This window comes from Lissotriton helveticus, chromosome 3_2 (assembly GCF_964261635.1).
Source record: "Lissotriton helveticus chromosome 3_2, aLisHel1.1, whole genome shotgun sequence".
Lineage (NCBI taxonomy): Eukaryota > Metazoa > Chordata > Amphibia > Caudata > Salamandridae > Lissotriton > Lissotriton helveticus.
In genome coordinates, this window is record NC_136062.1 from 404,583,048 (window position 1) to 404,597,358 (window position 14,311).

General features: G+C 43.1%; 1 protein-coding gene and 7 non-coding genes across 8 annotated transcripts in view; all 8 read left to right on the forward strand.

The window, feature by feature from the left end:
* The window catches only part of TRIM44 (tripartite motif containing 44), a 504,386-nt gene that overhangs the window by 355,055 nt on the left and 135,020 nt on the right, over window positions 1-14,311 (forward strand). The gene's annotated exons all lie outside the window — the stretch shown is intronic.
* LOC144826685 (U4 spliceosomal RNA) lies at window positions 1,599-1,738 on the forward strand. Its single transcript, XR_013609880.1, has one exon. It is a non-coding gene; the product is annotated as a U4 spliceosomal RNA (small nuclear RNA).
* LOC144826686 (U4 spliceosomal RNA) lies at window positions 3,692-3,831 on the forward strand. Its single transcript, XR_013609881.1, has one exon. It is a non-coding gene; the product is annotated as a U4 spliceosomal RNA (small nuclear RNA).
* Window positions 5,773-5,912, forward strand: LOC144826771 (U4 spliceosomal RNA). The gene has a single exon (XR_013609940.1). It is a non-coding gene; the product is annotated as a U4 spliceosomal RNA (small nuclear RNA).
* LOC144826772 (U4 spliceosomal RNA) lies at window positions 7,860-7,999 on the forward strand. The gene has a single exon (XR_013609941.1). It is a non-coding gene; the product is annotated as a U4 spliceosomal RNA (small nuclear RNA).
* On the forward strand, window positions 9,953-10,092 carry LOC144826696 (U4 spliceosomal RNA). The gene has a single exon (XR_013609891.1). It is a non-coding gene; the product is annotated as a U4 spliceosomal RNA (small nuclear RNA).
* On the forward strand, window positions 12,040-12,179 carry LOC144826687 (U4 spliceosomal RNA). Its single transcript, XR_013609883.1, has one exon. It is a non-coding gene; the product is annotated as a U4 spliceosomal RNA (small nuclear RNA).
* On the forward strand, window positions 14,120-14,259 carry LOC144826773 (U4 spliceosomal RNA). Its single transcript, XR_013609942.1, has one exon. It is a non-coding gene; the product is annotated as a U4 spliceosomal RNA (small nuclear RNA).

Sequence of the window (14,311 nt, forward strand, 5' to 3'; positions counted from 1 at the left end):
TGGTAGCAGTGTGAGCACATTAGAGTGAGAACCCCTTAAACATACCAGTGCCCTCTGTGCACATAAGAGATTAATAGGTTTGTTGGCTGTGTTGTGAGGGCACAGAGGTATTCTTTGGGCGGAGACAACAATAATCCAGCAGGTGCAGTGTCACCGGGGCCCTTTGCAGCGTATTTACGGCTGTGTTTATCTACCCACCCAGAGGACGGGGACCTTAGCGGAAAAATAGGTTCTAATTGTTTGTTGGTTTATGTTTTTATCATTATTTTGTATGTAGGTCTTTTTCTGATATGTATTATCCATGTGTTTAGGCAGTGACTTCTGTGTTTGGTTAGTTCCAGGATTGATGCTGTGTGATGTCATGGTGGTTGGAATGTTTAGCATGAGAGTGCCTCGGGCATTCCAGGCTGGACCGGTTCCTGTTCATTCTCTGGTGTGTCCCCTAAGGGACCCGAGTGCTGACTTTATTATCTCGAGGAATAAACCCTTCTACTGTTCACTGCTTTGCCTATGAAGCGTCCTCCTTCTACCGATAGAGCTTGAATTGGCGACGAGGATGGGATCCGAACCCACCCGTGCAAGCACAAAGTAGTTACTGTCTAAATACATAGATAATACATGTAATAAAATGACCTACGTATATAATGATTATCATGAAAATATAACACAACATGATTCTTGGTGAAAACTGACTAACTGTAATTTCCCTTCTAGCTGTAAGACAATTGACAACCCTCTGCAGTCTCGGTAAAGAGGCCAAGAATTGAATGTGTCTGAAGAGTGAGTCCTGTATTGATCCACTGGGGCAGACACATATTGATGGGTAATGACCTGGAGTGAGGAGGCCAGCTTTGCTGCTGAGAGCCTCACGCTAGTGGCTCTGATGTGAGTTTAGTGCAGCCAGTGGGCCAAGATGAGCTCGCCTAGTGGACGTATTCAATCATAAATTGTGCGGCAGGAGAGAGTTGGCTAAATTATGTCAAGAGAGTCAGATTATGCAGCACATTCTGTGCAGTATTTAATCCTAATTTGCCATTTTAATGCTTGTTGCTGTAAAAGGGATCCCGACACCGTTCAAACTACAAAGTTATGTTGAGTAGGGAAAGTATATACATTCAGCGGAGCCCGTGGTAAAAAAGTTTCCCGGTAAATAGGGATTTTGCGTTGAAAGAAAGAGAAGTGTGCAGGCAGAAGAAAACAGCTCAACATGTGGATGTCATGCAATAAAAGGTGTGCCTCTTTCATTCTTTGTGCCACAGTTAGGTATTAGTACTACTTTTCACTCAGTATCTATGCTTTGTGCTACTTTCTTTACTCAAAGTGCCCTCTTACATATCTGTGATGTCACAGGAATTTTTGCTCAAGCGGTGACCGGGACCTATGAAAGGAAATGCTAATTAGCATATGTACCCCCAGAATCCTTTGCGCACAATACATCGTGTTTATAAGGCTGACAGGTAATAGAGTATAGTTCAGAGTATTGCTCCTGGTGAGTTGTTGTTACATGTGTCTGAGTGATGTGTGAGGCCGATTTTTCCACACTCTAAGTGTACTAAGTTTCTTTTCCGGTGCGTACCCCGAGTGATTTACCTCTCTTTAGCTTTGCGCAGTGGCAGTATCGTAGCCAATGAGGTCGAACCGAGGCGCGATTATTGCTTATTGAAAACTTTACCCAATACCCCGCTGTGGCGACTTGAAATATAGTCGACATTGCAATTTTTGACAGTCTCTCAGGAGGCTGATTTTACTGTCAAAGAAAGAGAACTGACCAACTGAATAAGAGGGACAACCTCCACTGAATCTGAATTTGGTGATTTAACCACATTATGTTGTTATGGCTTCAATATGGTAATAGTATTCATGAGGGGTGCCTAAAACTCATTAATTTGTGAAATAACCGAAAGTTATGTGTTTTTGTCTGCATGTGGATTCAAAAATCCCACATACAATCCGACACACTTATTGCCAAACCTGAACTAAATCACCTGTACCCAACTAATTACTACAGTAGACATTTATTGGGGTTTGGGGTGTTGTAAGAACCCAAACAGCCCCCTGAAGCTACGCCCCTGTCTAAACGTGCCACTGGTAGCAGTGTGAGCACATTAGAGTGAGAACCCCTTAAACATACCAGTGCCCTCTGTGCACATAAGAGATTAATAGGTTTGTTGGCTGTGTTGTGAGGGCACAGAGGTATTCTTTGGGCGGAGACAACAATAATCCAGCAGGTGCAGTGTCACCGGGGCCCTTTGCAGCGTATTTACGGCTGTGTTTATCTACCCACCCAGAGGACGGGGACCTTAGCGGAAAAATAGGTTCTAATTGTTTGTTGGTTTATGTTTTTATCATTATTTTGTATGTAGGTCTTTTTCTGATATGTATTATCCATGTGTTTAGGCAGTGACTTCTGTGTTTGGTTAGTTCCAGGATTGATGCTGTGTGATGTCATGGTGGTTGGAATGTTTAGCATGAGAGTGCCTCGGGCATTCCAGGCTGGACCGGTTCCTCTGTTCATTCTCTGGTGTGTCCCCTAAGGGACCCGAGTGCTGACTTTATTATCTCGAGGAATAAACCCTTCTACTGCTCACTGCTATGCCTATGAAGCGTCCTCCTTCTACCGATAGAGCTTGAATTGGCGACGAGGATGGGATCCGAACCCACCCGTGCAAGCACAAAGTAGTTATTGTCTAAATACATAGATAATACATGTAATAAAATGACCTACGTATATAATGATTATCATGAAAAATAACACAACATGATTCTTGGTGAAAACTGACTAACTGTAATTTCCCTTCTAGCTGTAAGACAATTGACTACCCTCTGCAGTCTCGGTAGAGAGGCCAAGAATTGAATGTGTCTGAAGAGTGAGTCCTGTTTTGATCCACTTGGGCAGACACATATTGATGGGTAATGACCTGGAGTGGGAGGCCAGCTTTGCTGCTGAGAGCCTCACGCTATTGGCTCTGGTGTGAGTTTAGTGCAGCCAGTGGGCCAAGATGAGCTCGCCTAGTGGACGTATTCAATCATAAATTGTGCGGCAGGAGAGAGTTGGCTAAATTATGTCAAGAGAGTCCGATTATGCAGCACATTCTGTGCAGTATTTAATCCTAATTTGCCATTTTAATGCTTGTTGCTGTAAAAGGGATCCCGACACCATTCAAACTACAAAGTTATGTTGAGTAGGGAAAGTATATACATTCAGCGGAGCCCGTGGTAAACAAGTTTCCCGGTAAATAGGGATTTTGCGTTGAAAGAAAGAGAAATGTACAGTGTGCAGGCAGCAGAAAACAGCTCAACATGTGGATGTCATGCAATAAAAGGTGTGCCTCTTTCATTCTTTGTGCCACAGTTAGGTATTAGTACTACTTTTCACTCAGTATCTATGCTTTGTGCTACTTTCTTTACTCAAAGTGCCCTCTTACATATCTGTGATGTCACAGGAATTTTTGCTCAAGCGGTGACCGGGACCTTTGAAAGGAAATGCTAATTAGCATATGTACCCCCAGAATCCTTTGCGCACAATACATCGTGTTTATAAGGCTGACGGGTAATAGAGTATAGTTCAGAGTATTGCTCCTGGTGAGTTGTTGTTACATGTGTCTGAGTGATGTGTGAGGCCGATTTTTCCACACTCTAAGTGTACTAAGTTTCTTTTCCGGTGCGTACCTCGAGTGATTTACCTCTCTTTAGCTTTGCGCAGTGGCAGTATCGTAGCCAATGAGGTCGAACCGAGGCGCGATTATTGCTTATTGAAAACTTTACCCAATACCCCGCTGTGGCGACTTGAAATATAGTCGACATTGCAATTTTTGACAGTCTCTCAGGAGGCTGATTTTACTGTCAAAGAAAGAGAACTGACCAACTGAATAAGAGGGACAACCTCCACTGAATCTGAATTTGGTGATTTAACCACATTATGTTGTTATGGCTTCAATATGGTAATAGTATTCATGAGGGGTGCCTAAAACTCATTAATTTGTGAAATAACCGAAAGTTATGTGTTTTTGTCTGCATGTGGATTCAAAAATCCCACATACAATCCGACACACTTATTGCCAAACCTGAACTAAATCACCTGTACCCAACTAATTACTACAGTAGACATTTATTGGGGTTTGGGGTGTTGTAAGAACCCAAACAGCCCCCTGAAGCTACGCCCCTGTCTAAACGTGCCACTGGTAGCAGTGTGAGCACATTAGAGTGAGAACCCCTTAAACATACCAGTGCCCTCTGTGCACATAAGAGATTAATAGGTTTGTTGGCTGTGTTGTGAGGGCACAGAGGTATTCTTTGGGCGGAGACAACAATAATCCAGCAGGTGCAGTGTCACCGGGGCCCTTTGCAGCGTATTTACGGCTGTGTTTATCTACCCACCCAGAGGACGGGGACCTTAGCGGAAAAATAGGTTCTAATTGTTTGTTGGTTTATGTTTTTATCATTATTTTGTATGTAGGTCTTTTTCTGATATGTATTATCCATGTGTTTAGGCAGTGACTTCTGTGTTTGGTTAGTTCCAGGATTGATGCTGTGTGATGTCATGGTGGTTGGAATGTTTAGCATGAGAGTGCCTCGGGCATTCCAGGCTGGACAGGTTTCTCTGTTCATTCTCTAAGGGACCCGAGTGCTGACTTTATTATCTCGAGGAATAAACCTTCTACTGCTCACTGCTATGCCTATGAAGCGTCCTCCTTCTACCGATAGAGCTTGAATTGGCGACGAGGATGGGATCCGAACCCACCCGTGCAAGCACAAAGTAGTTATTGTCTAAATACATAGATAATACATGTAATAAAATGACCTACGTATATAATGATTATCATGAAAAATAACACAACATGATTCTTGGTGAAAACTGACTAACTGTAATTTCCCTTCTAGCTGTAAGACAATTGACTACCCTCTGCAGTCTCGGTAGAGAGGCCAAGAATTGAATGTGTCTGAAGAGTGAGTCCTGTTTTGATCCACTTGGGCAGACACATATTGATGGGTAATGACCTGGAGTGGGAGGCCAGCTTTGCTGCTGAGAGCCTCACGCTATTGGCTCTGATGTGAGTTTAGTGCAGCCAGTGGGCCAAGATGAGCTCGCCTAGTGGACGTATTCAATCATAAATTGTGCGGCAGGAGAGAGTTGGCTAAATTATGTCAAGAGAGTCCGATTATGCAGCACATTCTGTGCAGTATTTAATCCTAATTTGCCATTTTAATGCTTGTTGCTGTAAAAGGGATCCCGACACCGTTCAAACTACAAAGTTATGTTGAGTAGGGAAAGTATATACATTCAGCGGAGCCCGTGGTAAACAAGTTTCCCGGTAAATAGGGATTTTGCGTTGAAAGAAAGAGAAATGTACAGTGTGCAGGCAGCAGAAAACAGCTCAACATGTGGATGTCATGCAATAAAAGGTGTGCCTCTTTCATTCTTTGTGCCACAGTTAGGTATTAGTACTACTTTTCACTCAGTATCTATGCTTTGTGCTACTTTCTTTACTGAAAGTGCCCTCTTACATATCTGTGATGTCACAGGAATTTTTGCTCAAGCGGTGACCGGGACCTATGAAAGGAAATGCTAATTAGCATATGTACCCCCAGAATCCTTTGCGCACAATACATCGTGTTTATAAGGCTGACAGGTAATAGAGTATAGTTCAGAGTATTGCTCCTGGTGAGTTGTTGTTACATGTGTCTGAGTGATGTGTGAGGCCGATTTTTCCACACTCTACGTGTACTAAGTTTCTTTTCCGGTGCGTACCCCCGAGTGATTTACCTCTCTTTAGCTTTGCGCAGTGGCAGTATCGTAGCCAATGAGGTCGAACCGAGGCGCGATTATTGCTTATTGAAAACTTTACCCAATACCCCGCTGTGGCGACTTGAAATATAGTCGACATTGCAATTTTTGACAGTCTCTAAGGAGGCTGATTTTACTGTCAAAGAAAGAGAACTGACCGACTGAATAAGAGGGACAACCTCCACTGGATCTGAATTTGGTGATTTAACCACATTATGTTGTTATGGCTTCAATATGGTAATAGTATTCATGAGGGGTGCCTAAAACTCATTAATTTGTGAAATAACCGAAAGTTATGTGTTTTTGTCTGCATGTGGATTCAAAAATCCCACATACAATCCGACACACTTATTGCCAAACCTGAACTAAATCACCTGTACCCAACTAATTACTACAGTAGACATTTATTGGGGTTTGGGGTGTTGTAAGAACCCAAACAGCCCCCTGAAGCTACGCCCCTGTCTAAACGTGCCACTGGTAGCAGTGTGAGCACATTAGAGTGAGAACCCCTTAAACATACCAGTGCCCTCTGTGCACATAAGAGATTAATAGGTTTGTTGGCTGTGTTGTGAGGGCACACAGGTATTCTTTGGGCGGAGACAACAATAATCCAGCAGGTGCAGTGTCACCGGGGCCCTTTGCAGCGTATTTAGGCTCTGTTTATCTACCCACCCAGAGGACGGGGACCTTAGCGGAAAAATAGGTTCTAATTGTTTGTTGGTTTATGTTTTTATCATTATTTTGTATGTAGGTCTTTTTCTGATATGTATTATCCATGTGTTTAGGCAGTGACTTCTGTGTTTGGTTAGTTCCAGGATTGATGCTGTGTGAAGTCATGGTGGTTGGAATGTTTAGCATGAGAGTGCCTCGGGCATTCCAGGCTGGACCGGTTCCTGTTCATTCTCTGGTGTGTCCCCTAAGGGACCCGAGTGCTGACTTTATTATCTCGAGGAATAAACCCTTCTACTGTTCACTGCTTTGCCTATGAAGCGTCCTCCTTCTACCGATAGAGCTTGAATTGGCGACGAGGATGGGATCCGAACCCACCCGTGCAAGCACAAAGTAGTTATTGTCTAAATACATAGATAATACATGTAATAAAATGACCTACGTATATAATGATTATCATGAAAATATAACACAACATGATTCTTGGTGAAAACTGACTGTAATTTCCCTTCTAGCTGTAAGACAATTGACAACCCTCTGCAGTCTCGGTAGAGAGGCCAAGAATTGAATGTGTCTGAAGAGTGAGTCCTGTTTTGATCCACTGGGGCAGACACATATTGATGGGTAATGACCTGCAGTGGGAGGCCAGCTTTGCTGCTGAGAGCCTCACGCTATTGGCTCTGGTGTGAGTTTAGTGCAGCCAGTGGGCCAAGATGAGCTCGCCTAGTGGACGTATTCAATCATAAATTGTGCGGCAGGAGAGAGTTGGGTAAATTATGTCAAGAGAGTCCGATTATGCAGCACATTCTGTGCAGTATTTAATCCTAATTTGCCATTTTAATGCTTGTTGCTGTAAAAGGGATCCCGACACCGTTCAAACTACAAAGTTATGTTGAGTAGGGAAAGTATATACATTCAGCGGAGCCCGTGGTAAACAAGTTTCCCGGTAAATAGGGATTTTGCGTTGAAAGAAAGAGAAATGTACAGTGTGCAGGCAGCAGAAAACAGCTCAACATGTGGATGTCATGCAATAAAAGGTGTGCCTCTGTCATTCTTTGTGCCACAGTTAGGTATTAGTACTACTTTTCACTCAGTATCTATGCTTTGTGCTACTTTCTTTACTGAAAGTGCCCTCTTACATATCTGTGATGTCACAGGAATTTTTGCTCAAGCGGTGACCGGGACCTATGAAAGGAAATGCTAATTAGCATATGTACCCCCAGAATCCTTTGCGCACAATACATCGTGTTTATAAGGCTGACAGGTAATAGAGTATAGTTCAGAGTATTGCTCCTGGTGAGTTGTTGTTACATGTGTCTGAGTGATGTGTGAGGCCGATTTTTCCACACTCTAAGTGTACTAAGTTTCTTTTCCGGTGCGTACCCCGAGTGATTTACCTCTCTTTAGCTTTGCGCAGTGGCAGTATCGTAGCCAATGAGGTCGAACCGAGGCGCGATTATTGCTTATTGAAAACTTTACCCAATACCCCGCTGTGGCGACTTGAAATATAGTCGACATTGCAATTTTTGACAGTCTCTAAGGAGGCTGATTTTACTGTCAAAGAAAGAGAACTGACCAACTGAATAAGAGGGACAACCTCCACTGGATCTGAATTTGGTGATTTAACCACATTATGTTGTTATGGCTTCAATATGGTAATAGTATTCATGAGGGGTGCCTAAAACTCATTAATTTGTGAAATAACCGAAAGTTATGTGTTTTTGTCTGCATGTGGATTCAAAAATCCCACATAAAATCCGACACACTTATTGCCAAACCTGAACTAAATCACCTGTACCCAACTAATTACTACAGTAGACATTTATTGGGGTTTGGGGTGTTGTAAGAACCCAAACAGCCCCCTGAAGCTACGCCCCTGTCTAAACGTGCCACTGGTAGCAGTGTGAGCACATTAGAGTGAGAACCCCTTAAACATACCGGTGCCCTCTGTGCACATAAGAGATTAATAGGTTTGTTGGCTGTGTTGTTAGGGCACAGAGGTATTCTTTGGGCGGAGACAACAATAATCCAGCAGGTGCAGTGTCACCGGGGCCCTTTGCAGCGTATTTACGGCTGTGTTTATCTACCCACCCAGAGGACGGGGACCTTAGCGGAAAAATAGGTTCTAATTGTTTGTTGGTTTATGTTTTTATCATTATTTTGTATGTAGGTCTTTTTCTGATATGTATTATCCATGTGTTTAGGCAGTGACTTCTGTGTTTGGTTAGTTCCAGGATTAATGCTGTGTGATGTCATGGTGGTTGGAATGTTTAGCATGAGAGTGCCTCGGGCATTCCAGGCTGGACCGGTTCCTCTGTTCATTCTCTGGTGTGTCCCCTAAGGGACCCGAGTGCTGACTTTATTATCTCGAGGAATAAACCCTTCTACTGTTCACTGCTATGCCTATGAAGCGTCCTCCTTCTACCGATAGAGCTTGAATTGGCGACGAGGATGGGATCCGAACCCACCCGTGCAAGCACAAAGTAGTTATTGTCTAAATACATAGATAATACATGTAATAAAATTACCTACGTATATAATGATTATCATGAAAAATAACACAACATGATTCTTGGTGAAAACTGACTAACTGTAATTTCCCTTCTAGCTGTAAGACAATTGACTACCCTCTGCAGTCTCGGTAGAGAGGCCAAGAATTGAATGTGTCTGAAGAGTGAGTCCTGTTTTGATCCACTTGGGCAGACACATATTGATGGGTAATGACCTGGAGTGGGAGGCCAGCTTTGCTGCTGAGAGCCTCACGCTATTGGCTCTGGTGTGAGTTTAGTGCAGCCAGTGGGCCAAGATGAGCTCGCCTAGTGGACGTATTCAATCATAAATTGTGCGGCAGGAGAGAGTTGGCTAAATTATGTCAAGAGAGTCCGATTATGCAGCACATTCTGTGCAGTATTTAATCCTAATTTGCCATTTTAATGCTTGTTGCTGTAAAAGGGATCCCGACACCGTTCAAACTACAAAGTTATGTTGAGTAGGGAAAGTATATACATTCAGCGGAGCCCGTGGTAAACAAGTTTCCCGGTAAATAGGGATTTTGCGTTGAAAGAAAGAGAAATGTACAGTGTGCAGGCAGCAGAAAACAGCTCAACATGTGGATGTCATGCAATAAAAGGTGTGCCTCTTTCATTCTTTGTGCCACAGTTAGGTATTAGTACTACTTTTCACTCAGTATCTATGCTTTGTGCTACTTTCTTTACTGAAAGTGCCCTCTTACATATCTGTGATGTCACAGGAATTTTTGCTCAAGCAGTGACCGGGACCTATGAAAGGAAATGCTAATTAGCATATGTACCCCCAGAATCCTTTGCGCACAATACATCGTGTTTATAAGGCTGACAGGTAATAGAGTATAGTTCAGAGTATTGCTCCTGGTGAGTTGTTGTTACATGTGTCTGAGTGATGTGTGAGGCCGATTTTTCCACACTCTAAGTGTACTAAGTTTCTTTTCCGGTGCGTACCCCGAGTGATTTACCTCTCTTTAGCTTTGCGCAGTGGCAGTATCGTAGCCAATGAGGTCGAACTGAGGCGCGATTATTGCTTATTGAAAACTTTACCCAATACCCCGCTGTGGCGACTTGAAATATAGTCGACATTGCAATTTTTGACAGTCTCTAAGGAGGCTGATTTTACTGTCAAAGAAAGAGAACTGACCGACTGAATAAGAGGGACAACCTCCACTGGATCTGAATTTGGTGATTTAACCACATTATGTTGTTATGGCTTCAATATGGTAATAGTATTCATGAGGGGTGCCTAAAACTCATTAATTTGTGAAATAACCGAAAGTTATGTGTTTTTGTCTGCATGTGGATTCAAAAATCCCACATACAATCCGACACACTTATTGCCAAACCTGAACTAAATCACCTGTACCCAACTAATTACTACAGTAGACATTTATTGGGGTTTGGGGTGTTGTAAGAACCCAAACAGCCCCCTGAAGCTACGCCCCTGTCTAAACGTGCCACTGGTAGCAGTGTGAGCACATTAGAGTGAGAACCCCTTAAACATACCAGTGCCCTCTGTGCACATAAGAGATTAATAGGTTTGTTGGCTGTGTTGTGAGGGCACAGAGGTATTCTTTGGGCGGAGACAACAATAATCCAGCAGGTGCAGTGTCACCGGGGCTCTTTGCAGCGTATTTAGGCTGTGTTTATCTACCCACCCAGAGGACGGGGACCTTAGCGGAAAAATAGGTTCTAATTGTTTGTTGGTTTATGTTTTTATCATTATTTTGTATGTAGGTCTTTTTCTGATATGTATTATCCATGTGTTTAGGCAGTGACTTCTGTGTTTGGTTAGTTCCAGGATTGATGCTGTGTGATGTCATGGTGGTTGGAATGTTTAGCATGAGAGTGCCTCGGGCATTCCAGGCTGGACCGGTTCCTGTTCATTCTCTGGTGTGTCCCCTAAGGGACCCGAGTGCTGACTTTATTATCTCGAGGAATAAACCCTTCTACTGTTCACTGCTTTGCCTATGAAGCGTCCTCCTTCTACCGATAGAGCTTGAATTGGCGACGAGGATGGGATCCGAACCCACCCGTGCAAGCACAAAGTAGTTATTGTCTAAATACATAGATAATACATGTAATAAAATGACCTACGTATATAATGATTATCATGAAAATATAACACAACATGATTCTTGGTGAAAACTGACTGTAATTTCCCTTCTAGCTGTAAGACAATTGACAACCCTCTGCAGTCTCGGTAGAGAGGCCAAGAATTGAATGTGTCTGAAGAGTGAGTCCTGTTTTGATCCACTGGGGCAGACACATATTGATGGGTAATGACCTGGAGTGGGAGGCCAGCTTTGCTGCTGAGAGCCTCACGCTAGTGGCTCTGATGTGAGTTTAGTGCAGCCAGTGGGCCAAGATGAGCTCGCCTAGTGGACGTATTCAATCATAAATTGTGCGGCAGGAGAGAGTTGGCTAAATTATGTCAAGAGAGTCAGATTATGCAGCACATTCTGTGCAGTATTTAATCCTAATTTGCCATTTTAATGCTTGTTGCTGTAAAAGGGATCCCGACACCGTTCAAACTACAAAGTTATGTTGAGTAGGGAGAGTATATACATTCAGCGGAGCCCGTGGTAAACAAGTTTCCCGGTAAATAGGGATTTTGCGTTGAAAGAAAGAGAAATGTACAGTGTGCAGGCAGCAGAAAACAGCTCAACATGTGGATGTCATGCAATAAAAGGTGTGCCTCTTTCATTCTTTGTGCCACAGTTAGGTATTAGTTCTACTTTTCACTCAGTATCTATGCTTTGTGCTACTTTCTTTACTCAAAGTGCCCTCTTACATATCTGTGATGTCACAGGAATTTTTGCTCAAGCGGTGACCGGGACCTTTGAAAGGAAATGCTAATTAGCATATGTACCCCCAGAATCCTTTGCGCACAATACATCGTGTTTATAAGGCTGACGGGTAATAGAGTATAGTTCAGAGTATTGCTCCTGGTGAGTTGTTGTTACATGTGTCTGAGTGATGTGTGAGGCCGATTTTTCCACACTCTAAGTGTACTAAGTTTCTTTTCCGGTGCGTACCTCGAGTGATTTACCTCTCTTTAGCTTTGCGCAGTGGCAGTATCGTAGCCAATGAGGTCGAACCGAGGCGCGATTATTGCTTATTGAAAACTTTACCCAATACCCCGCTGTGGCGACTTGAAATATAGTCGACATTGCAATTTTTGACAGTCTCTCAGGAGGCTGATTTTACTGTCTAAGAAAGAGAACTGACCAACTGAATAAGAGGGACAACCTCCACTGAATCTGAATTTGGTGATTTAACCACATTATGTTGTTATGGCTTCAATATGGTAATAGTATTCATGAGGGGTGCCTAAATCTCATTAATTTGTGAAATAACCGAAAGTTATGTGTTTTTGTCTGCATGTGGATTCAAAAATCCCACATACAATCCGACACACTTATTGCCAAACCTGAACTAAATCACCTGTACCCAACTAATTACTACAGTAGACATTTATTGGGGTTTGGGGTGTTGTAAGAACCCAAACAGCCCCCTGAAGCTACGCCCCTGTCTAAACGTGCCACTGGTAGCAGTGTGAGCACATTAGAGTGAGAACCCCTTAAACATACCAGTGCCCTCTGTGCACATAAGAGATTAATAGGTTTGTTGGCTGTGTTGTGAGGGCACAGAGGTATTCTTTGGGCGGAGACAACAATAATCCAGCAGGTGCAGTGTCACCGGGGCCCTTTGCAGCGTATTTACGGCTGTGTTTATCTACCCACCCAGAGGACGGGGACCTTAGCGGAAAAATAGGTTCTAATTGTTTGTTGGTTTATGTTTTTATCATTATTTTGTATGCAGGTCTTTTTCTGATATGTATTATCCATGTGTTTAGGCAGTGACTTCTGTGTTTGGTTAGTTCCAGGATTGATGCTGTGTGATGTCATGGTGGTTGGAATGTTTAGCATGAGAGTGCCTCGGGCATTCCAGGCTGGACAGGTTTCTCTGTTCATTCTCTAAGGGACCCGAGTGCTGACTTTATTATCTCGAGGAATAAACCTTCTACTGCTCACTGCTATGCCTATGAAGCGTCCTCCTTCTACCGATAGAGCTTGAATTGGCGACGAGGATGGGATCCGAACCCACCCGTGCAAGCACAAAGTAGTTATTGTCTAAATACATAGATAATACATGTAATAAAATGACCTACGTATATAATGATTATCATGAAAAATAACACAACATGATTCTTGGTGAAAACTGACTAACTGTAATTTCCCTTCTAGCTGTAAGACAATTGACTACCCTCTGCAGTCTCGGTAGAGAGGCCAAGAATTGAATGTGTCTGAAGAGTGAGTCCTGTTTTGATCCACTTGGGCAGACACATATTGATGGGTAATGACCTGGAGTGGGAGGCCAGCTTTGCTGCTGAGAGCCTCACGCTATTGGCTCTGATGTGAGTTTAGTGCAGCCAGTGGGCCAAGATGAGCTCGCCTAGTGGACGTATTCAATCATAAATTGTGCGGCAGGAGAGAGTTGGCTAAATTATGTCAAGAGAGTCCGATTATGCAGCACATTCTGTGCAGTATTTAATCCTAATTTGCCATTTTAATGCTTGTTGCTGTAAAAGGGATCCCGACACCGTTCAAACTACAAAGTTATGTTGAGTAGGGAAAGTATATACATTCAGCGGAGCCCGTGGTAAACAAGTTTCCCGGTAAATAGGGATTTTGCGTTGAAAGAAAGAGAAATGTACAGTGTGCAGGCAGCAGAAAACAGCTCAACATGTGGATGTCATGCAATAAAAGGTGTGCCTCTTTCATTCTTTGTGCCACAGTTAGGTATTAGTACTACTTTTCACTCAGTATCTATGCTTTGTGCTACTTTCTTTACTGAAAGTGCCCTCTTACATATCTGTGATGTCACAGGAATTTTTGCTCAAGCGGTGACCGGGACCTATGAAAGGAAATGCTAATTAGCATATGTACCCCCAGAATCCTTTGCGCACAATACATCGTGTTTATAAGGCTGACAGGTAATAGAGTATAGTTCAGAGTATTGCTCCTGGTGAGTTGTTGTTACATGTGTCTGAGTGATGTGTGAGGCCGATTTTTCCACACTCTACGTGTACTAAGTTTCTTTTCCGGTGCGTACCCCCAGTGATTTACCTCTCTTTAGCTTTGCGCAGTGGCAGTATCGTAGCCAATGAGGTCGAACCGAGGCGCGATTATTGCTTATTGAAAACTTTACCCAATACCCCGCTGTGGCGACTTGAAATATAGTCGACATTGCAATTTTTGACAGTCTCTAAGGAGGCTGATTTTACTGTCAAAGAAAGAGAACTGACCGACTGAATAAGAGGGACAAC